The following is a 22,606-nucleotide window of genomic DNA, read 5'->3' as shown; positions in this document are numbered from 1 at the left end:
ATATTGATGGGAAGGACTGATACTGAAGCTGAAACTCCAATACTTTGGCCACCTGATGCAAAGAACTGACTCATTTGAAAAGACCCTGATGCTGGGAAAGATTGGGGGCAGGAGGAGAAGGGGACGACAGAGGATGAGATGGCTGGATGGCATCACGGATTCAATGGACATGAGTTTGGGTAAACTCCAGGAGTTCGTGATGGACAGGGAGGCCTGGCGTGCTGAGGTTCATGGGGTCATGAAGAGTTGGACGCAATGATACAAGGGATGAAAGGGAGGAATTAGGATTATTTTGTTATTATAAGGTCCTTACACTACCTGTAAAGTGGTATAGTGTTATTTTAAAATGGATTTGGAGTAGTTGTAAAGTATTATTATTATTGTAGACTCTAGGGAAACCACTAAAAAAAGTAAAACACGAAAAGCGGTATAGCTGATATGATAGAGGAAACAAATTAGAATCCTAGAAAATGCTTCATTAAAATCACAAAAGACAGAAAAAGGGAGTAGAAGATAAAAATAGGAACAAAAACTCCAACCAAAAGAGAGAGGCACAAATTACTCGTATCAGTAATGAAAGAAGGCACAGCATTCTGCCCACAAATATAATAATCTAGATAAAATGGACCAATTCCTTGAAAGACACAATCTTCCAAAACTCTTATAAGAAGAAATAGGTGATCTGCATTGGCCTATGTCTCTTTAAAAATTGAATCAATAGTTAATAACCTTCCAAAATAGAAAGCACTACACCCAGATGGGTTCACTGGTAAACTCTATCGAACATTTAAGGAAGAAATGACACCAAGTCTTTCAATCTCTTTCAGAGGACAGAAGCACAGGGAATACTGGCTTCCCTCATAGCTGAGTTGGTAAAGAATCCACTTGCAATGCAGGAGACCCTGATTCAATTCCTGGGTCGGGAAGATCCGCTGGAGAAGGGATAGGCTATCCACTCCAGTATTCTTGGGCTTCCCTTGTGGCTCAGCTGGTAAAGAATCTGCCTGCAATGCATGAGACCTGGGTTCGATCCCTGGGTTGGGAAGATCCCCAGAGTAGGGAAAGGCTACCCACTCCAGTATTCTGGCCTGGAGAATTCCATGGACTGTATAGACCATGGGGTCACAAAGAGTCAGACACAACTTAGGGTCTTTCACTTCACTTCATCTTTCTGACTTGGGTTTGGTTTCCTTGCCCACCCTCTCATCTCCTAACTCTTTCTAGGACCTTGCGACTCAAACTGAGGTCTCTGGACCAGCAGCGTCAGCATCATGTGGGAACTCATTAGAAATGCAGAGCTTCAGGTCCTGTCCAGACCTACTGAATCAAAATCTGCATTATAACAAGAGCCCTGGGGTATTCTACACATTACCATGGGAGGCAGGATCCAAATCAGCCTGACACACTGCTGTCCACAGGATTCTGCATTTGTCAGTCCTCTACCCAGATGGCTTACCCTGTAAGGATCAGTAAGCATCACAAGAGTCCTCCCCTCCCATTCATATGACACCCTCTCAATGTCCTATTTAAAGTTGCAACCGACTCCACCAGGAGGCACTTCTTAAGCCCTCTCTGCTTTTTTTCCCCACCCCCAAGCACTTACCAGCACCTGGAAGTTGTGGCCTCTGGGGAGTGGAATCAGGTGTGGCATGATGGGGGCTAGGTCTCTGACTTTCCTGAGTCTGTCTTGCAGAGTTCTTTGACTTTAAAACTCTGTGCATATATACCTTTTGTTTGTGTGTTGAGGTTAAAAATTGCCAGAGTCTGATTCCACTTGTAAGGAGGCTGGGAGTCAGGGCTCCATCTCAGGAACAAGTAAAAACTGAGCAGACTGAAAAATCAACTCCTGTTCTTGGGTCTTTAAGAGGGGAGGACACAGAGCAACTTCTGCCTGCAGGAATGGAGATAAGAGCAAATACAGGACTCACAGCTACCGTGGCAGAGACTCGGAGCAGAAACCTCATGGGAACAAGTGTCAGGTAGGAAAACACAAACTGTAACTGACAAATTGGCGGAGGCTCAGTGTGGAAAAGTCTGAGGGTTAAGAACTCCAGGGGGTCCAGTGATAAGGGGGCCCCCCCACTACATGGTGGTATTTCTCTTCAGGAATTTGACCAGATTCCCACGGTAAATACCGGAGAAAGGTCCCCTTGGGTTTCCAGCAGGGGGAAAAAAAACTGGGGTTTTTTTGGAAGATAATTGCCTTACAATGTTGTGTTAGTTTCTGCTGTACAACGAAGTGAATCAGCTGTATGTATACATACATCCCTTCTGTCTTGAACCTTCCACTCCATTCCATCCCTCTAGGTCACCACAGCCCACTGAGCTGAGCTCCCTATGCTATTCAGCAGGTAAAAGGAACCATTTTGAAATAAGCCAGGGCCCTTTCTTTTCTTTACGAGGCCTGCCCTGGGGAAAATTAGTTAACCAGAACTCCAGGAGTTGGTGATGGACAGGGAGGTCTGGCGTGCTGCGATTCATGGGGTCGCAAAGAGTCAGACAGGACTGAGCGACTGAACTGAACTGAAATGAACCGAACCTATGGGGATATTATTATCAGGGCCTAACTGACCTGGGGATGGGAAATATCCAACTCCAGCCATCCTGTCCACCTAAGGGAGGGAAAAAAACTGAGAAGCGTTTGTGAAGTTCACCATCCAGTGAGCTAGGGTCATGAAAAGGTCAAGACATAATCACCTGAGAATTCTTCCCCTCCCCCGACTTCTGACCACAGGACTGAAGGTCCACTTACAGCATTTCCTTTTACCAGGTATATCGTGTCCAATGATCAGGGAAAAATTACAGGGCACATCAAAAGGCAAAAAGCACAGTTTGAAGAGACAAAGCAACCATCAGAACCAGACGTAACAGGAACATAGGAATTATCAGCCCAGGAATTTAAAACAACTCTGATGCATATGCTAATAGCTCTAATGGATAAAATAGAAAACATTTAAGAACAGCTGGGCAATGGAAGCAAAGAGATGGTAATGCTAAAAAGAAATGCTAGAGATCAAAAAACACTGGAACAGAAATGAAGAATGCTTTGATGTGCTTATTAGTAGACTGGACACAACTGAGGAAAAACAACTCTGAGCAGGAGGAGAGATCAATAGAGTCCTCAAACACCAAAAAGCAAAGAGAAGACTGAAAAAAAGCAAGAACATAATATGCAAGGTCTGTGGGACAACTGAAAAAGGTGTACATGCATACTCAATCATGTCTGAGTCTTCGCGATCCATGGACTGTAGCCCACCAGGCTTCTCTATCCATAGGTGTAACATACAGGAAATTGGGAAAACTAAAACTTGGCATATCATCTTCAAATTACAGAAAATCAAAGATAAAATCCTGAAAGAAGCTAGAAGATAAAAACAGCTTTCCTACAGAGAAACAAAGAATTACATCCAAATTCTCTGCAGACACCATGCAAACAAGAAGAGAGTGAAGTGAAATATTTAAAGGATTGAGAGAAACAAACTTACAGTTCCCTACCCAGAGAAATACATTCTCAGGCAAACAAAAATTGAGTGAAAAACCCTTGTTGCCGAGAGACCTGCCTTGCAAGAAATGTTAGAAGTTTTTTGGAGAGAAGGAAATACAGGTCAGAAACTCAGATCTACATGAAGAAAGGAAGAACATCAAAGAAGGAATAAATGATGGTAAGACAAAAACTTTTCTCTTTTATTTTTCCATTTGATAGTTGGGTTATTCTGATGCAATTTCATTGTTTAAGGAAGTATGGTTATACTAATTGGTTTATTTTCATCCTGAAGAAAACTAAGAGCCTCTATGTAACAGCCTCTGTCTTGTGTGATTTTGTCAAATTCAAACTTTGGCTGGTTAAAAAAAATAATTATATATATATATATATATATATATATACACACACACACACACACACACACATATCTTGATAAGATTTTTTTTCTGGAACATTTTTTAAGCCTTCAAGTAGTTTGGAAACATTTGCCTATTTGCATATTCTTCTGGGGACAGCCTTTCAGAGCATTTACCCCACCTGTACTGAAAATTGCTTTTCTCCCAGCTGATGGTAGTGCAGCTTGATGGAGGTGATCAGGGAAAAATGAGGAGTGAGCAAGCTTTGCAACCTACTTCTAATTCTCTTCATTAGTAGACTCTGAGCCACCCCAGCTCCTGCCTAGTCAGACCTGCAAATATGTGGCCAAAAAGCAGGATTGTAACTAGTACCAAGTGTGTGTTAGTCGCTCAGTTGTGTCCTACTTTATGCGACATCATGGACTGTAGCCCACCAGGTTCCTCTGTCCATGTGATTTCCCAGGCAAGAATACTGGAGTGGGTTGCCATTTCCTTCCTCAGGAGATCTTTTCAACCCAGGGATCGAACCCACATCTCCTGCACCGCAGGAAGGTTCTTTACCATCTGAGCCACCAGGGAAGCCCCAACTAGTACCAAAATACATTATAAATAAAATAGAATGTCTATCAGAAAGAGAATCAGGTTGTGCTTCCCATTCCCACTCTTACTTTAAGATACCTGTATATTTAAGTTCACGGGGGACTTAGAAACCTGTTCTGCTTCAAGCAAAAATTCAGAATGTCTGAGTACATTCATTTTGCATGGTCACAGGGAAGTGTCTTTGGGAAATGGTGCAGTATGTCCCTCCAACATTAGCAATACAGTTGGTGTGTGAACAAGTAACGTGTGAAATGTGTAGGGCAGAGAGGATGAGCCTGATCATGGGCTAAAAAATAATTCTGAAATGTGATCACTGGAAAACTTGAGCTAATTATAAAGGAGGAAACAAAACTCATTGTTTAACAATGTCTTGTTAAGCCGGGCTTCCCTGGGGGCTCAGATGGTAAAGAATTTGCCTGCAGTGCAGGTGACCTGGATTTCATCTCTGGGTGGGGAAGATTCCCCTGGAGAAGGAAATGGCAACCCACTCCAGTATTCTTGCCTGAAGAATCCCATGGACAGAGGAGCCTGGCAGGCTAGTAAAGAGTCAGACACAGCTGAGCAACGAACACTTTCACACTTGTTAAGCTATATAGGTGTCTCTTTTGGAAGCTGAATTCCAACATAGATCTAACTTAAAAGTTTCTTTTTACTTTTCATTTTACCTAAAATTTCTAAAAAATTTTAATTGTGATACAGTTGATGTATAACATTTGTTTTTGGCATCCAACATAATAATTTGATGTGGAAATGATGACCAGAATAAGTAGCTAATGTCCATCACCTCACAGTTACATTTTTATCTTCTGATAAAAATTTAAGACTTACTGTCTTAGCAAATTTCAAATATACAATACAATATTATCAACATTAGAATTAATCAACTGTTAACTACAGTTACCACGCTGTACATTGCATCCCCAGGACTTATTTATCTTACAACTGGAAAGTTCGCTCCTTTTGACCCCCTTCACCCATTTTGCCCAGCCTCCCTTCCCTACTTCTGGCAATCACCAATCAGTACGTAACTATTTGTTCATGAGGTTTTTTAGATTCCACATGTAAGTGAGATCATATCTGTCTTTCTATGTCTGACTGATTTCACTTAATACCCTCAAGGTCCACCCATGTTGTTGAAAGTGGCAGAATTTCCTTCTTTTTATGGCTGAATAATATCCCATTTTATATTTATACTTTCTTATCCATTCATCTGTCATCACATAGTTTGCACGTTTCAGCTATCATAAATAATGCTGCAGTGAACATTAGTGTACAGATATCTACAAGATAATGATTTCATTTCCTTTGGATCTACCCCCCAAAGTAAGACTGTTAGATTGTATGGTAGTTCTGTCTGTAATTTGGAGTGGAGCTGCCACACTGTTTTCCATAGTGGTTGTGTGAATTAATCTCCTGACTAACGTGCACAAGGGTTCCTTTTCTCCATCTCCTCGTCAACACTTATTATTTCTTGTCTTTTTGATAACAGCCATCCTGACAAGTGTGAGGTGATCCCTCATTGTGGTTTTGATTTGCATTTCCCTGATGGTTTAAAGCTCAACATTCACAAAACGAAGATCATGGCATCTGGTCCCATCACTTCATGGCAAATAGATGGGGAAACAGTGGAAACAGTGTCAGACTTTATTTTTTGGGGCTCCAAAATCACTGCAGATGGTGATTGCAGCCATGAAATTAAAAGACGCTTACTCCTTGGAAGGAAAGTTATGACCAACCTAGACAGCATATTGAAAAGCAGAGACATTACTTTGCCAACAAAGGTCTGTCTAGTCAAGGCTATGGTTTTTCCTATGGTCATGTATGGATGTGAGAGTTGGACTCTGAAGAAAGCTGAGCACCGAAGAATTGATGCTTTTGAACTGTGGTGTTGGAGAAGACTCTTGAGAGTCCCTTGGACTGCAAGGAGATCCAACCAGTCCATTCTGAAGGAGATCAGCCCTGGGATTTCTTTGGAAGGAATGATGCTAAAGCTGAAACTCCAGTACTTTGGCCACCTCATGTGAAGAGTTGACTCATTTGAAAAGACCCTGATGCTGGGAGGGATTGGGGGCAGGAGGCAAAGGGGACGACAGAGGATGAGATGGCAGGATGGCATCACTGACTCGATGGACGTGAGTCTGGGTGAACTCCGGGAGTTGGTGATGGACAGGGACGCCTGGCGTGCTGCAATTCATGGGGTCGCAGAGTCGGGCACGACTGAGCAACTGAACTGACTGAACTGACGGATGGTTAGTCATGTGGGGCACCTTTTCATGTTCCTGTTCGCCATCCTGTTCTCTCTGGAGAAGCGTCTATTCAGATCCTCTGCCCATATTTAAATCAGATTGTTTTCTGAGTTGTATGAGTTCCTAATATGTTTTGGGTATTAGCCCCTTTTACATGATTTGCAAGTATTTTCTCCCTTTCAGTAGATTGCTATTTCATTTTGCATATTGCATTGCTATTGCTGTTTTCATTAGTTTCCTTTGCTATACAGAAGCTTTCTAGTTGGATGTAGTCCCACTTGTTGATTGTTACTTTTGTTGTCTTTTCATCAAATCCAAAAAAAAAATCATTGCCAAGACCTCTGTCAGGAAGCTTGCCCCCTATGTTTTCTTCTACAAGCTTTATAGTTTCAGACTTTACATCTAAGTCTTTAATACATTTTCAGTTGATTTCTGTGTATGATGTAAGATTTTACCTTTTAGTTTATTTTTTACTTTTACTTTTTATTTTTCTTATTGTTAATTGATCTAACAGATAACAGTTCAAAATAATAGTACCTATCTATTTGATTGCATATAGGTATTTATATTGGAGAAGGCAAAGGCACCCCACTCCAGTACTCTTGCCTGGAAAACCCCATGGATGGAGGAGCCTGGTGGGCTGCAGTCCATGGGGTCGCAAAGAGTCGGACACGACTGAGCGACTTCCCTTTCACTTTTCATTTTCACGGATTGGAGAAGGAAATGGCAACCCACTCCAGTGTTCTTGCCTGGAGAATCCCAGGGATGGGGGAATCTGGTGGGCCTCTGTCTATGGTGTCGCACAGAGTCGGACACGACTGAAGAGACTTAGCAGCAGCAGCAGCAGCAGCAGGTATTTATATATCTTGTGTGTGTGCCAAGATGGCTGGGGGAAATATCAATAACCTCAGATATGCAGATGACACCACCCTTATGGCAGAAAGTGAAGAACTAAAGAGCCTCTTGATGAAAGTGAAAGAGGAGAGTGAAAAAGTTGGCTTAAAGCTCAACATTCAGAAAACGAAGATCATGGCATCTGATCCCATCACTTCATGGCAAATAGAGGGGGAAACAGTGGCTGACTTTATTTTTATAGGCTCCAAAATCACTGCAGATGGTGACTGCAGCCATGAAATTAAAAGACGCTTACTCCTTGGAAGGAAAGTTATGACCAACCTAGACAGCATATTAAAAAACAGACATTACTTTGCCAACAAAGGTCCATCTAGTCAAGGCTATGGTTTTTCCAGTAGTCATGTATGGATGTGAGAGTTGGACTGTGAAGAAAGCTGAGTGCCAAAGAATTGATGCTTTTGAACTGTGGTGTTGGCGAAGTCTCTTGTGAGTCCCTTGGACTACAAGGAGATTCAACCAGTCCATCCTAATGGAAATCAGTCCTGAATATTGATGGGAAGGACTGATACTGAAGCTGAAACTCCAATACTTTGGCCACCTGATGCAAAGAACTGACTCATTTGAAAAGACCCTGATGCTGGGAAAGATTGGGGGCAGGAGGAGAAGGGGACGACAGAGGATGAGATGGCTGGATGGCATCACGGATTCAATGGACATGAGTTTGGGTAAACTCCAGGAGTTCGTGATGGACAGGGAGGCCTGGCGTGCTGAGGTTCATGGGGTCATGAAGAGTTGGACGCAATGATACAAGGGATGAAAGGGAGGAATTAGGATTATTTTGTTATTATAAGGTCCTTACACTACCTGTAAAGTGGTATAGTGTTATTTTAAAATGGATTTGGAGTAGTTGTAAAGTATTATTATTATTGTAGACTCTAGGGAAACCACTAAAAAAAGTAAAACACGAAAAGCGGTATAGCTGATATGATAGAGGAAACAAATTAGAATCCTAGAAAATGCTTCATTAAAATCACAAAAGACAGAAAAAGGGAGTAGAAGATAAAAATAGGAACAAAAACTCCAACCAAAAGAGAGAGGCACAAATTACTCGTATCAGTAATGAAAGAAGGCACAGCATTCTGCCCACAAATATAATAATCTAGATAAAATGGACCAATTCCTTGAAAGACACAATCTTCCAAAACTCTTATAAGAAGAAATAGGTGATCTGCATTGGCCTATGTCTCTTTAAAAATTGAATCAATAGTTAATAACCTTCCAAAATAGAAAGCACCACACCCAGATGGGTTCACTGGTAAACTCTATCGAACATTTAAGGAAGAAATGACACCAAGTCTTTCAATCTCTTTCAGAGGACAGAAGCACAGGGAATACTGGCTTCCCTCATAGCTGAATTGGTAAAGAATCCACTTGCAATGCAGGAGACCCTGATTCAATTCCTGGGTCGGGAAGATCCGCTGGAGAAGGGATAGGCTATCCACTCCAGTATTCTTGGGCTTCCCTTGTGGCTCTGCTGGTAAAGAATCCACCCGCAACGCAGGAGACCTAGATTCGATCGCTGGGTTGGGAAGATCCCCTGGAGAACTGCAAAGCTACCCACTGCAGTATTCTGGCCTGGAGAATTCCATGGACTATTCAAAATAAACAGCAAGGAGTCGGACACAACTGAGTGACTTTCACTTTCATCCTGTGATTAGGCCAGCATTATCCTAAGGCCCAAACCAAACAAAGACCCTACAAGAAAAGAGAAATACAGACCAATGTCTCTCATGAACATAGATGCCAAAATCCTCAACAGAGAAGATATACAGATGGTGAATAAGCATATGAAAAGATGCTCCACGTCATATGTCATCAGAGAAATATGCACATCAGAAAAATGCAAATTAGAATAGTAATGAGACACACTCCACATCTGTTAGAGAATGGCCACTGACAAGACCACCTGCTAATGAGGATGCAGAGCAACAGGCACCCTCATTCATGGCTACTGGGGATGCAAAATCATCCAGCCACTTTGAAAACCAGTTTGGTAGTTTCTAACAAAACTCAATATACTCTTAGCATACATTTCAGCAATACACTGATATTTACCCAAAGGAGTTGAAAATTTACGTCCACACACAAAAAACTGCATGTAGTTGTTTGTAGCAGCTTTATTAATAATTGCCCCAAATTGGGAGCAACCAAGATGTCCTTCAGTAGGTGAATGGGTAAATAAACTTGGTACATCCAGAAAGTGGAATATCATTCAGCGCTAAAAAGGAAATCAACTATCAAGCCATGAAAAGACACGGAGGAAATTCAAATGCATATTACTAAGTGAAAGAAGGCAATCTGAAAAGGCACGTGCTGTGTGATTCCAATGATATGACATTTTGGAAAAGGCAAAACTATGGAGACAGTAGAAAGATCAGTGTTTGCTGCTGGAAGTGGTGGGGACGAGGGCTTGATAGAGCACAGAGGGGTTTTAGTGCAGTGAAAATACTCTGTGATATTTCAGTGATGGATAGCTGTTATTATACATTTGTCCAAACTCACAGAATGCACAACACCAAGAGTGAACCCTGACGTAAACTGTGGACTTTGGATGATGGTATGTGTCAGTGTAGATTTATCCTTTGTAACAAGGTGCCATTCTACTGTGGGCTGTTGATAATAGGGGAGGCCGTGCATGTGTGCAGGCCGGGGCTATGTGGGAAATCTCTGGACCTTCCTCTCACTTTTATTGCAAACCTAAAACTGCTCTAAAAAAGCTAAGTGCAAGTGATGTGAAAGTTGCTGAGTGGTGTGCAACTCTTTGTGACCCCATGGACTATACAGTTCATGGAATTCTTCAGGCCAGAACATGGGAGTGGGTAGCCTTTCCGTTCTCCAGAGGATCTTCCCAACCCGGGGATCAAACCCTGGTCTCTCACATTGCAGGTGGATTCTTTACCAGCTGAGCCACAAAGGAAGCCCCTAAAAAAGCTAAGTCTTTTGTAAAACTGCCAGAGAATGGACACCAAACTAAGGAGCCCTGGTTCCAGCAGAACCTGCAAAAGGGACAATTCCACCACTGTGATACTGCTCCAGCTATCATGAGCTCAGGCAGTGAGTGCCCTGGCAACAAGGAAGGAGAAACAGCCTGGAAGCTCAGTGAATATCAGTCTTCATGCTTACCAAGCTGAGATAAAGAGCTTTGCCGGCTGCGGGATGTCCATACCCATCGAACTGTAGACATGGAAGAAAGGAGTGGCCACAGTTGTTTGAATGTCTGAAGGAACATGTGCCTCATTAGAGCTGTGTCCAGATATTTCTAACCCTCCTTCCAGCCAGCAGTAAGACAGCAAGGTCCCCAAGCCACGTGACTTGCTTTGGCCAATGAAATGCCAGCAGAAGCTTTTCAGCGCCTGCACACAGTGGTTCCTTTTTCCTGGGCGCCAGTGATGCCAACGCATGGATGACATGAGGCCTTGGACGGTGAGCCCCATCAGTCCGCAGGAGTGGGGATGTGGTGGTCAGCCTCCAGCTGTCCACTTGGTAGTGCAGTCCCACAAGGGATATGCAGTGTGAGCAAGAAATAAACCATTGCTTTAAAAGCCATGGCACCTTTGAGTCATTCGCACAGCCCAAGCCCAGACTAACTTCTGACTGGTGTGGGAAGGGACCACTGAAGAGGAGGAGATGAAGCTTTCAAAAAGTTCAACAGAATAAGGCCCAGTAAACAGAGCAGTGCCATCTCCTCTACCCAGAAATCGTAAGTCAAATTTACAGGATGCACACTCTTGGTGAAGAGCTGCAAGTAGCCCACCAGTATGCTTTGTTTGGCCATGATAGTATTAGTTTAAGGGTTTCAACCTGGAAGATTGGGTGTGAATGTGATTTATTTCCTTCTTAACTATAGTCCCCTGCTCCCTACTTACTCATGAACAGCATACTCGCTTGACCTGGGTACTTGCCTACCTAGCCCCTGAAGACACTAGATCCCTGGTGGTTTAGGCATCAAACCCATTGAGAGAGGGTAGAGTAGGCATGACCAGGTTCACCTTGTTGTTGTTCAGTTGTTACGTAGTGTCCGACTCTTTGTGACCCCATGAACTGCAGCACACCAGGCTTCCCTGGCCTTCACTGTTGCCCAGATTTGGCTCAAACGCATGTCCATTGTGTTGATGATGCCATTCAACCATCTCATCCTCTGTTGTCCCCTTCTCCTCCTGCCTTCAATCTTTCCCCGCATCAGGGTCTTTTCCAATGAGTCAGCTCTTTGCATCAGGTGGCCAAAGTATTGGAGTTTCAGCATCAGTCCTTCCAGTGAATATTCAGGATTGATTTCCCCGAGGATTGACTGGTTTGATCTCCTTGCTATTCAAGGGACTCTCAAAAGGGTGTTCTGCAGCACCATGGTTCAAAAGCATCAATTCTTTGGCACTCAGCCAGCTCTCATATCCATACATGACTACTGGAAAAACCATAGCTTTGACTACACGGACCTTTGTCAGAAAAGAGATGTCTCTGCTTTTTAATATGCTGTCTAGGTTTGTCATAGCTTTTCTTCCAAGGATCAATCATCTTTTAATTTCATTGCTGCAGTCACCATCTGCAGTGATTTTGGAGCCCAAGAAAATAAAGTGTCACTTTCCACTTTCCCCCATCTGTTTGCCATGCAGTGGCAAGTTCACCTAATAGATATGAAAACAGAGACTCTGAGAGGTCCAGAGGCTTCAGCGATGACACAGCAGAGCTTGAGCCTGGACCCTGGTGCCTCTGTGCAGGGCAGGCTGTGGATGCCCGAGCTGGAGACAGCTGGCTGCTGCTGTCTGCAGTCATCCCAGGAGGTTAATCCATTGATTGCATCCTCTATTGTCTCATCAGCCCACACACTGCCTGAGTTTATCACCAGGCAAATTCCCACTTGTTTTTAACAGGAAAATCATGCCATCCTGAAATGCCTTGAACCAAACTCTGCAGTCTCAACAAACAGCTTGCCTTCTAAATCCATAAGCTAAACACAAATCTCTCTGCATGGTTTCAGCCAAGCCATTACAGCTCTTTTTCTCTGTAAGGCTGAACTTGTGCGTGATGAAGAGAGCCAAGCAGAGGAAACTAAGGAAATGACTACAGTGAAATATCTCCAAGACATATTGTACTATTAAGTGCAAAAAGCAAAGTGCAGAAGAGTATGTATAGAATGGTCCCATTTGTATAAATAAGACAAAATATTTACATACATTCTATGTATTTCTATTTATAGATGCAAAAAAATGTCCTTAATGATATGTGTGAAATATTAGAGTTGTATCAGGAAAGCAGACAGGGGTCAGGAGTGGGAGGGGCAGGTAGTGTTCATGCCCCAAAGTTCTCAGGCCTCACCAACTCCAACCACTGGCCTCTGTGACTTGGCCAGAAGGCTCCCTCTGGCTACAGAGCCCTCTGAGTCCACACTCTGGACAGCTGGAAGTGCTCAGGGATGAACACCCCTCAGTCAGTGACTGATGGGAACTGGTGGAGAAATACAACTGTTTTACCTCTTGGGGCTTTGCAGGTGCCACATTGGTAAAGAACCCACCTGCCAATGCAGGAGCTGCAGGTTTAATCACCTGGAGAAGGGAATGGCTTCCCACTCCAGTATTCTTGCCTGGAACATTCCTTGCACAGATGAGCCTGGTGGACTACAGTCCATGGAGTCACAAAGAGTTGGACACGACTGAGTGACTAAGCACCCATGCACTTTACCTCTTGAGCAGTGTGATTGTGAGAAAATTGGTATGTGCTCCACACTGGCTTTCTTGGTATTTCAGATGGTAAAGAATCCACCTGAAATGCAGGAGACCTGGGTTCAGTTCTTGAGTCAGGAAGATCCCCTGGAGGAGGGAATGTCAACCCACTCCAGTATTCTTGTCTGGAGAATCCCCTGGACAGAGGAACCTGGTGGACACTGCATGGGGTCGCAAAGAGTCAGAGACCACTGAGCAACTAATACTTTCACACTTTGACTACACTGACTCTCAGAGCGTGGACATGCTCTTTGCTGGCTGCCTTTTCCTCTCTAACTTCCTACTTCCCTGCTCTTCCAAATCAATGCCGAACCCTGTTTCAGTGCTGGTTTCTGAAGGAACTATGCCATCTAATAGAACTTTCTTGAATGGTGTGTGTGCATTCAAGTGTTGGCTGTGTCCAGTCCAGCAGCCATAAGCCATGTGTGGCATCTAACTTTAAATTACTTAAACTTGAAAATGCAGCTCCTCGGTGACACGAGCCCTAGCTCAGGTGCTCCACGGCCACGTGGACAGCACAGAATGGAACTCTTCCAGCATCACATGAGGTTCTGTTGAACAGTATTGGTTGGCAGTCATTGTTGGAGGAAATGAGTGTAGATTTGTAACATATGCATGGAGAAGCAAACATGTTTTCAAAGGGGGGAAATATGATTTCACCTCTGTGAGGCCGTCGATGTGTGGGGTCTTTTAGTGAAACCAGATTCTGACCCAAGCATTCTCCTGTGTACTGCCTAAACCTAAACCCTTTCCATTCTCAGCTAAGGGAAAGACTGCTGCCAGCCCATATGGCATCTTTGTGCCAATAAGACCAAAGCGCCCGTCCTTCCTGGTGGTTGCAGGCCCATGCCAGGGCATGCCAGATCTCAGCAGTGCCACTACACAGGACAGTGAACAGGGCACTCTGAAGGGTCTTCATGACTCTTCTTTCTGCATTTCAAGCCTTCCCTTAGCAATAAGAACAGGTGGAATGGCAGTGCTTGCGTAAACAAATGGGCAGGAAGGCCAAAGGATAAAATAAATACCAAGAACAGCAACTTTTAAAAAGCAACACTAATAATACTACAAGTAAAAAATATGATCTTGGGAAGTCCTTGGTGGTCCAGTGGTTAAGACTCTGCGCTTCCACTGCCAAGGGTCTGGGTTCAATCCCTGGTTGAGGAACTAAGATCCCACAAGCTGCATGGCATGGCCAAATAAGTAAATAAAAAATTTTAAAAATGTATGATCTTCTTGTGTTACTATTAATTTTCAAATATTCTACTAAAGGAATTAATGGTTGTCCTGTTTTCATATATGCCTGGGTCATGTCCTGATTATGTGATCATGCCCATTTAGTGACACATGTGGCTCTCTCTAGTCTGTTTAACTACTTAAGAGGATGAAGAAACTGATGACCACATACAGTATCTGACTGTTATATAATCCAGCTGTATGCAATGTCCAGAATAGGCAAGTCCATGGAGACAAAAAGTAGGCTAGTGTTTGCCAGGGATGGAGGAGATTGTGGGGAAAGGGAATGTTAGGAGTTTGGGTTTTTTTGGAGGGTTGATGAAAAAGTTCAAAAATTGATTGTGGGCACTGGTTACACAACTCTGAATATACTAAAATCCATTAAATGGTATATTTTAGATGACTGAATCCTACAGTATGTGAAGTATATCTCTATAAAGCTATTATAAAAATGCTTACAAATACAAAGAAGGTCTTATCTACAGAGGGAAACTTTATACTAAATCTCTATAACTCCAGTCTTTGAACATCTCAACATTTTTTCTAAGTTTCTACCAAATATATTCAACAGCTTCCTGATCCTCTGTGTTAAGAGCATGTTCTTAGTAAGTAAGCTTTACCTCTCAAGCTGATCTTCACTCTAATGGTTAAGAGTCTAACTGTTAAGAGTCTAACTGCTGGCACAAATTCAAGGGGTTCTATAACCCAGTTCTGCCATCTTGCTGTTGGGCATCATAGCACTGGAGACGGTCCCTCTCATTTTGACCACTTTCTTTCCATGCCCTTCCTGTGAAACAGACATGACTTATTAATCCTGTAGTGACTCAAATAATACTCTGGTTATCTTGGCTTAAGCTGCACACTTCATCTTCCTGACCTAAATGTTCTCTTTCAGGAAAACCAGAAACTTCGAGAGACCTAAAAATGTCATGTCACTCAACTGGTGAATGCACAGGTTAGTATCCCCATGTACTGATGGATTTGACAGCTCCCTTTGCTGCCCCCGGGAAAGAGGTCCTTTATCCTTTTGACCTGTATTGCTTGAGTGCTTACTGACTGCTGGGTACCGCGGATACAAAGCCAGCTTCTGCCCCTAAGGAGCTGCAGGCCATCCTGGGGACATACATGAGTATGATGAGAGTATATTCTCCCCTGTCACCCTCTCTACCCAGAAATTCATTAGCTCAGGAAAGGGATGAAGACCAGAAATAGAGAAAATGAGCCACCTTTGGACTTTTGAGTTCCAAAAGCCTCACACTCAGAAGGGCTAAATGGAACTCACATGTGCAACTACCACTGATCCTGGAGTATGTGAGAGAAATTAAAGCAATGCTTTGTCACCCTCTCTCAGCCACTCCACCCCACTAGATAATTCCTGGGATGGAGGCACTTGTCAGAGGAGCAATTATATGTGCAGAGATCTGTTCTGGGTTTTACACCCCCTCTGCCTGAAGAGCCTGGAGCCAGAAAAGGACAGATAGAAGCTGTGGCAGACGCCATCTTTTAATATTGTCCAGATATTAGGTGGCAAGGTGCTGAGGTCCAAGGAATGAATCAGGATGGTTCTAAACCAGTCAAGGTAATTCTTCTCTTTGCCAGTCAGTGGTTTCAGGGGTGCCCTGTGACCTGGCTGTGCCCTGTGAGTTATTCAGCAACAGGGTCTAATGAGGTTTTGCCTCCTCAAGAGAAAGCAGAGGACTACTTCTTCCTGCTTTGGATGCAGGCATGGGAGAATGTGATAGTGCCGCAGCAAATGTTTGATGATGAGAAGAGGGAAGCCAAGAAATCTAGCCTGTCTACTTCCAGCCTTCTCCTCACGTGAGACGATTCAATCCATAATTTAGCCCCTTGACAGACAGCCAATACTGACGCCATGCAGGGATCCTGGAGGAGGTGTGTGTCTTGCCTCCAGGGTAGGACCCTGTGGCAGGAACAAGACCCCAGAGAAAATACAGCCCCCTGGTCTCTGTCTCAGGGGTCTCAGGCAGCCAGGCATAGACCTGGGGAACAGGCTGTTCCCATATATCTGAGGGGGGCAGAAGTGGACAGAAGCGTCTCAGGGAGTTCCGCAGAAGTTCCCATGGACAGTCCTTCTTTTAAAAAAAAAAAACTATTAAAAAATCACCACATTGAACAAATTTGTCTACATTTCAACAGAGCCTAGTGAATACTTTGTTGTGGGTTGGCACTGGTTCTAAGAGCGAGCATTTGGGAGCAACACATGGAGGACACGTTTCATTGATCAATTCCTGGCCCATTGTGGCAGAGACTGCCAGATGTGCCCCAATATCCAATGTCCTTTCTTCCATAGTAATAGAAACCCTGATTTTTAGCTGTATGCATGGAAAGACTACATTTCCCATCATCCCTTGTAGTTGGGTGTGGCCATGTGACTCTGTCCTAGCTAATAAAGTCCCATGGTTGCTGACATGAATCTTCTTTAAAAGATAGCTGGCACATGCCATTGTGTAGTTTTCTTCTTCATCCCTTCACTCTCCTGCTGCCCAGAATTCTGATGTGATGGCTGGTGTGCTGAACTTCATCTTAGACTATGCGTACTAAGTTGCTTCAGTCATGTGCAACTCTTTGCAACTCTATGGACCATAGACCACCAGGCTCCTCTGTCCATGGGATTCTCCAGGCAAGAATACTAGAGTGAGTTGCCATGCCCTCCTCCAGGGGACCTTCCCGACCCCGGGGTTGAACTCACCTCTGTTATGTCTCCTGCATTGGCAGGCGGGTTCTTTACCACTATTGCCGCCTGGGAAGCCCCAAGTGGAAGGTTACACCCTGGGGTTTGGGGTGCAATGAGATGAAAAGAGTCTGGCTCCTTGAGGACTTTGAGAAACATAACAGCCACACCAGCTCTGGACCATCCTGTCCTGGCTTTTATGTAAGAAAAGTTCATTTCTATCTCCTTGAACTATTATGATTTAGAGTCTTTGCTACCTACAGTGAGACCTAATCCTTACTGATACACGTACCCCACAGCCATACAATGAGAAAGCCCCATGTCTGGACAGTCAGAATCTGGGCTGTTCAAGATGGAGAGCAGCTATGGTAACTTCTTCCCCTCATCTGCTCATGTCCTCTGCCCACCTTAAGCACGGTTCTAATAACTTACTTTGTCTGACTTTTCTATTTCCTTACGCATAGTTACTTTTCTTTCTATTTTCTGTTACGACCATTTCGCGAGATGCTTCAAGCTGTTTTCTTTTTTCTAAGTACAGTAGAAATAGAAGTAGTTACCAAATAGAAACAGCACAAGTAGCAGAGAATCTCATTATAACCATGCATGAAGTGGAAAGCAAAGGCATATAAAAATCAGGTTTCTAAAAAGAAACCAGAAAAGGCATTACTGTTCTCTCGTCTGTGCTTCCTTCTGCTTTCCCTGGGGTAAATGGCACTCCTTGTGCAAGTCTCTTTTGATGGTGAACATGCACATCTGTTATTTCTGTTTTTGAATATGATATGTCTCTTTGGGTCACAAAAAGCCATTGTTGCCCAAGTGATGAAAAGAAGAATATTAATCCACCATGAGTGTTTTCCAGCATATAGACCTTTCTGTCATCTTTCCAGCCAACAGTTTTGTGTACTAATTAGAAAAACAGATTTCTGATACACTATTCTATATTCTGTACTTAATCTTGTTTCATATAAGGAAACAAACGGCTGAACAAACATAGCCACAAGACACCCAAGACACCCATTCCACAAATTGGAGCATTGTTGGAGTCTTTCACAGTGATTTGTTAGATTGTGTTAAGAACCTAAGGCAGTAAGTCAGTTCACAGAAATAATAATATCTGTGGTATTTAAGTGCCTGATCAATTGCAACCCTCTTTCCACCCAAGTTCAGAACCAGTTGAGACATAAATTTAGGAGTCCAACCGATGTAGATGGAAATAACAACTGATGAGAAGATTGAAGCCTTAAATTCAGGGGCAAATGGACTTCCCAGTACATTCCCACTGACTTGAACTGTGGGCTCCACTCTTTCTGAGGCAGCACCCACTCCATGATCTCCTCTCATAGTAGAAAACAGACCTACTCTCTAGACCTTCTATGGGCAAGCCAATCTGAAAGAGAAATAACTCAGGAAACCCTGAGCCAATCATGTTCCTCTTTTTCTTCCAAATGCACCGCGTAGATGTGCTACTCCTCCTCCTCCGGGGAGAGGTGATGAGTGAGGCAGGGGCATGGAGAGAAGTTGGACCTGTCCACGTGTCCTTGTACACCCTGCAGCAGGCCCTGCTCTTGCTCCTGCTCCACCTCTAGCCATCAGGATTTACCACCACTCAAGGCTGACTTCCCCAGAGAAGGCAATGGCACCCCGCTCCAGTACTCTTGCCTGGAAAATCCCATGGACAGAGGAGCCTGGGAGGCTGCAGTCCATGGGGTCACTAGAGTTGGACACGACTGAGCGATTTCACTTTCACTCTTCACTTTCATGCATTGGAGAAGGAAATGGCAACCCACTCCAGTGTTCTTGCCTGGAGAATTCCAGGGACAGGGAAGCCTGGTGGGCTGCCGTCTATGGGGTCGCACAGAGTCGGACACGACTGAAGCAACTTAGCAGCAAGGCTGACTTCCCACTGCCCGTATTGCTATCTTTTTGCCCAAGGGATTTCTCCAAAGCCAGGGAGGCAGCAGCCCATGGCAAATGACTGATGGAAGCTGATTACCCTTGCTCCCTTGCCCATCACATAGATAACTGAGGTACATGTTCTGTGCCGCTTCACAGAGCTTTCTGGTGGGATTAAACCCCAGTCATCCACAATGATAGCAACCGACTCAATAACATACTCCGTTTTTTAAGTTGAACTATAGGTGATTAACAATATTGTGTTAGTTTCAGGTGGACAGCAAAGTGATTCCTACATACGTGCTGTGTGTGTGTGTGAGAGAGAGAGAGAGATGGAGAACAGGGAACTATTTCTCTGTGCTATACAATAAATCCTTGTTTATCTGTATTAGATATAGTGGTATCTCTTAATCCCACACTCCTAATTTATCCTTCCCCACCCTTTCCCCTTTGGTATAAATTAGTTCCATAAATTAGTTTTCTATGAGTCTGTTTGTGTTCTAGAAATAATTTCATTTGTATTATTTTTTAGATTTCACATATAAATGGTATCATATATTTGTCTTTATTGGTCTGAATTACTTCTCTTAGTCTGATAATGTCTAGGTCCATCCATGTTGCTGAAAATGTCAGTATTTCATTTTTTATTATGGCTGAGTAATATTCCATTGTGTATGTATATAAGCATTGATATATGCTTCTTTATCCATTAATCTATTGATGGACACTTGGGTTGCATCCATGTCTGGGCTATTGTAAATAGTGCTGCTATGAACATTGGGGTGCATGTATCTTTTCAAATTGGAGCTTTTGTCTTTTCCGGATATATGCCCAGGAGTGGGATTGCTGGATCCTATAGTAGCAGTATTTTTAGTTTTTTAAGGAACTTCCATACTGTTTACCATATTGGCTATACCAGCTTATATTCCTACCAACAGTGTGCAGGGGTTCCTGTTTATCCACACTCTCTCCAACATTTATTATCTGTAGATTTTTTGATGATGCCATTCTGACTGGTGTGAGGTGATACCTCTTTATAGTTGTGATTTACATTTTTCTAATAATTAGTGATGCGAAGCATCTTTGCATGTGTCTATTGACCGACCATCTATATGTCTTTTTTAAAGAAATGTCTATTAGGTCTTCTACCCATTTTTCAAAAAATTTGTATTTATATTGAGTTGTATGGGATGTATGTACATTTTGAAAATTAAGCCCTTCTTGGTTGCATAATTTGCAAATATTTTCTCCCAATCCATAGGTTGTCTTTTCATTTTCTTTATGGTTTTCTTTGCTGTGTAAAAACTTATAAGTTTGATTAGATCCCATTTGTTTATTTTTGCTTTTGCCCTAGGAGTCTGATCTAAGAAAACATTACTACAATTTATGTCAGAGAATGTTTTGCCTATGTTCGTTTCTAGGAGTTTTATGGGGTCATGTCTTATATTTAAGTGTGTAAGCCAGTTTGAGTTTAGTTTTGTATATGGTGAGAAGGTGTCTTCTAACTTCATTGATTTACCTGTGGCTGTCCAGCTTTCCCCGTACCACTTGCTGAAGAGATTCTCTTCCCAATTATATAGTCTTGCCTCCTTTGTTAAAGATTAACATAATAGAAAACCTAGAAATAAACCCACACGACTCCTATATTCTGTTCCACGCAGCACATGCACACTGTAAGAAATGAAGACCAGAAAGGGGCTAGAAAATGAGAAACGAAGTTTTCCCTCCTGCAACATAGACCCAAGTCCCACTACCAAGAAGTAACATTATGGATCTTTCCATAAAGTTTTTTATACACATGTAATAATATGTAAGGATATCCATTCTATCACAAATGGATACACTACACCATCATATCACTACACGTGTGTTTGCTTTTATTATATCTTATATCACATAATCACATATAAGGTCCCAAGTCATTTCTTAAAAGGCTAGTTGTTGTTCAGTTACTCAGTTGTGTCCAACTCTGTGACCCCATGGACTGCAGCACGCCAGGCTTCCTTGTCCTTCATCATAAACTCAGATCCATTGGGTTGGTGATGCCATCCAACCATCTCTAAAAATGGCTATGGAGTATTCCATTGTATGGCTGAAGAATATTTAATCAGTGTTTTCTTATTATTGGGCAATCAGATTTTTATTTTTTAATGCCAGCAGTGCTACAATGAATATCCTTGAATAGTCATCTTTTTTTTTCTTGTCTCTATAGTACAAATTCCTATATGTGAAAGTGCTGAGTCCAACAGTATGTTCAGCTTTAATTTTCACAGAAATTGCCAGAGTGCTCTACAAAGACAAGTTCACTTGAAATTACCTTCCCCAACAGTGGGTGAGAGCGCTGGTTTCTCTTCCTTGCCAGCAGGAACTATTAACAAATTGTTGGATCTTTGCCCATCTGATATTGTAAAAATATATTTTCTTGACATTTGAATTTGCATTTTTAAAGTTATAAATGAAAGTAATCATTTTGTCAGTATTTATTGGCCATTGGGATTTCTTGCTCTGAGAACTGCTGATTCATGTCCTGTCTCATTTTTCTGTTAGCTTCTTTATCTTTTCTCATTGATTTATAAGAGCTTTTTGTAACTTTAGGAAATTACTCATAAGTCATATAACGTGCAAATTTTTCACTAGCATATGTTGTCTTTTTACTCTGTTTATGGCAATTTTCCCTGCAGAGACTTTGTTATTTTAAGTGAAATATATTGATCCTTATTAATATATTTCATTATTAATTATATTATCTATTACATATATTATATTACTTATCTTCTTAATTTTGTGCCCTGCATGGAAAGGCTGTCTCCATGATTAAAAATTAATTCCCCCAAATTTTAGTGTTGGATTTTTTGTGATTTATTTTTTACATGTATATCTTTGGTCCATATGATGTTAGAGACATACAGATTTCATCTTATTTTCTCCAAGTGACCAGACGGGTACTTCAAAACCATTTTTTGAGTAGTCCATCTCTTTTTTCTTGTTTTGATTGCATATGTGACTTTAATTATATTTTAAATTTTCATATGAATTTAGGTGTATTTCTGAACTCTGTTCTATTTTGCTCAATCTATTTTTCATCCAGAAACCAGACTGTTTTCATTATATTGCTTTATAATATGTTTTACTCTTTGGTAAAGCTAATAACCTTTTACTCATTAATCATTCCCCCCCACCAGAGTTCTAGCCACTCTCACATGTTTATTTAAACTAATAAATGTTGAATGAGTGTTTATTATGTGTCAGGTTGTGGTCTAAGCACTAGGGATGCAGTAGTGAGTAGAACAGGGAAAATCTCTGCCCACATGGTACTTCCATTCTAGTCGTGTGAGAGACCAATTCTATTAGTCATTACAAACAGGGTCAAAGGGTGGTAAATGGGATGGAGAAAGGCAAAACAATGAAGTAAGATAGGAAGTGGGGAGAGTGTAAAACCAGGTGGTCAGGGATAAGTAGGAGTAACATGT

At 42.4% G+C, this 22,606-nt stretch overlaps 1 long non-coding RNA gene across 2 annotated transcripts; it reads left to right on the top strand.

Annotated features, from left to right (window-relative positions):
- The first annotated feature begins 1,628 nt into the window (after nucleotides 1-1,628).
- LOC147339802 (uncharacterized) lies at nucleotides 1,629-22,352 on the top strand. 2 transcript variants are annotated; one of them, XR_015158492.1, is made up of 4 exons: nucleotides 1,629-1,979; nucleotides 2,771-3,662; nucleotides 15,447-15,506; nucleotides 21,349-22,352. It is a non-coding gene; the product is annotated as an uncharacterized LOC147339802 (long non-coding RNA). The 2 variants fall into 2 exon arrangements; XR_015158493.1 differs by lacking the exons at nucleotides 15,447-15,506; nucleotides 21,349-22,352 and adding an exon at nucleotides 5,930-6,891.
- Nucleotides 22,353-22,606: the final 254 nt, after the last annotated feature.

This window comes from Bos grunniens, chromosome X (assembly GCF_055505025.1).
Source record: "Bos grunniens cultivar Pamir isolate PY7600 chromosome X, Bosgru_T2T1.0, whole genome shotgun sequence".
Lineage (NCBI taxonomy): Eukaryota > Metazoa > Chordata > Mammalia > Artiodactyla > Bovidae > Bos > Bos grunniens.
Note: the sequence above shows the minus strand (reverse complement) of the source record. Positions and strands in the feature narration are given on the sequence as shown.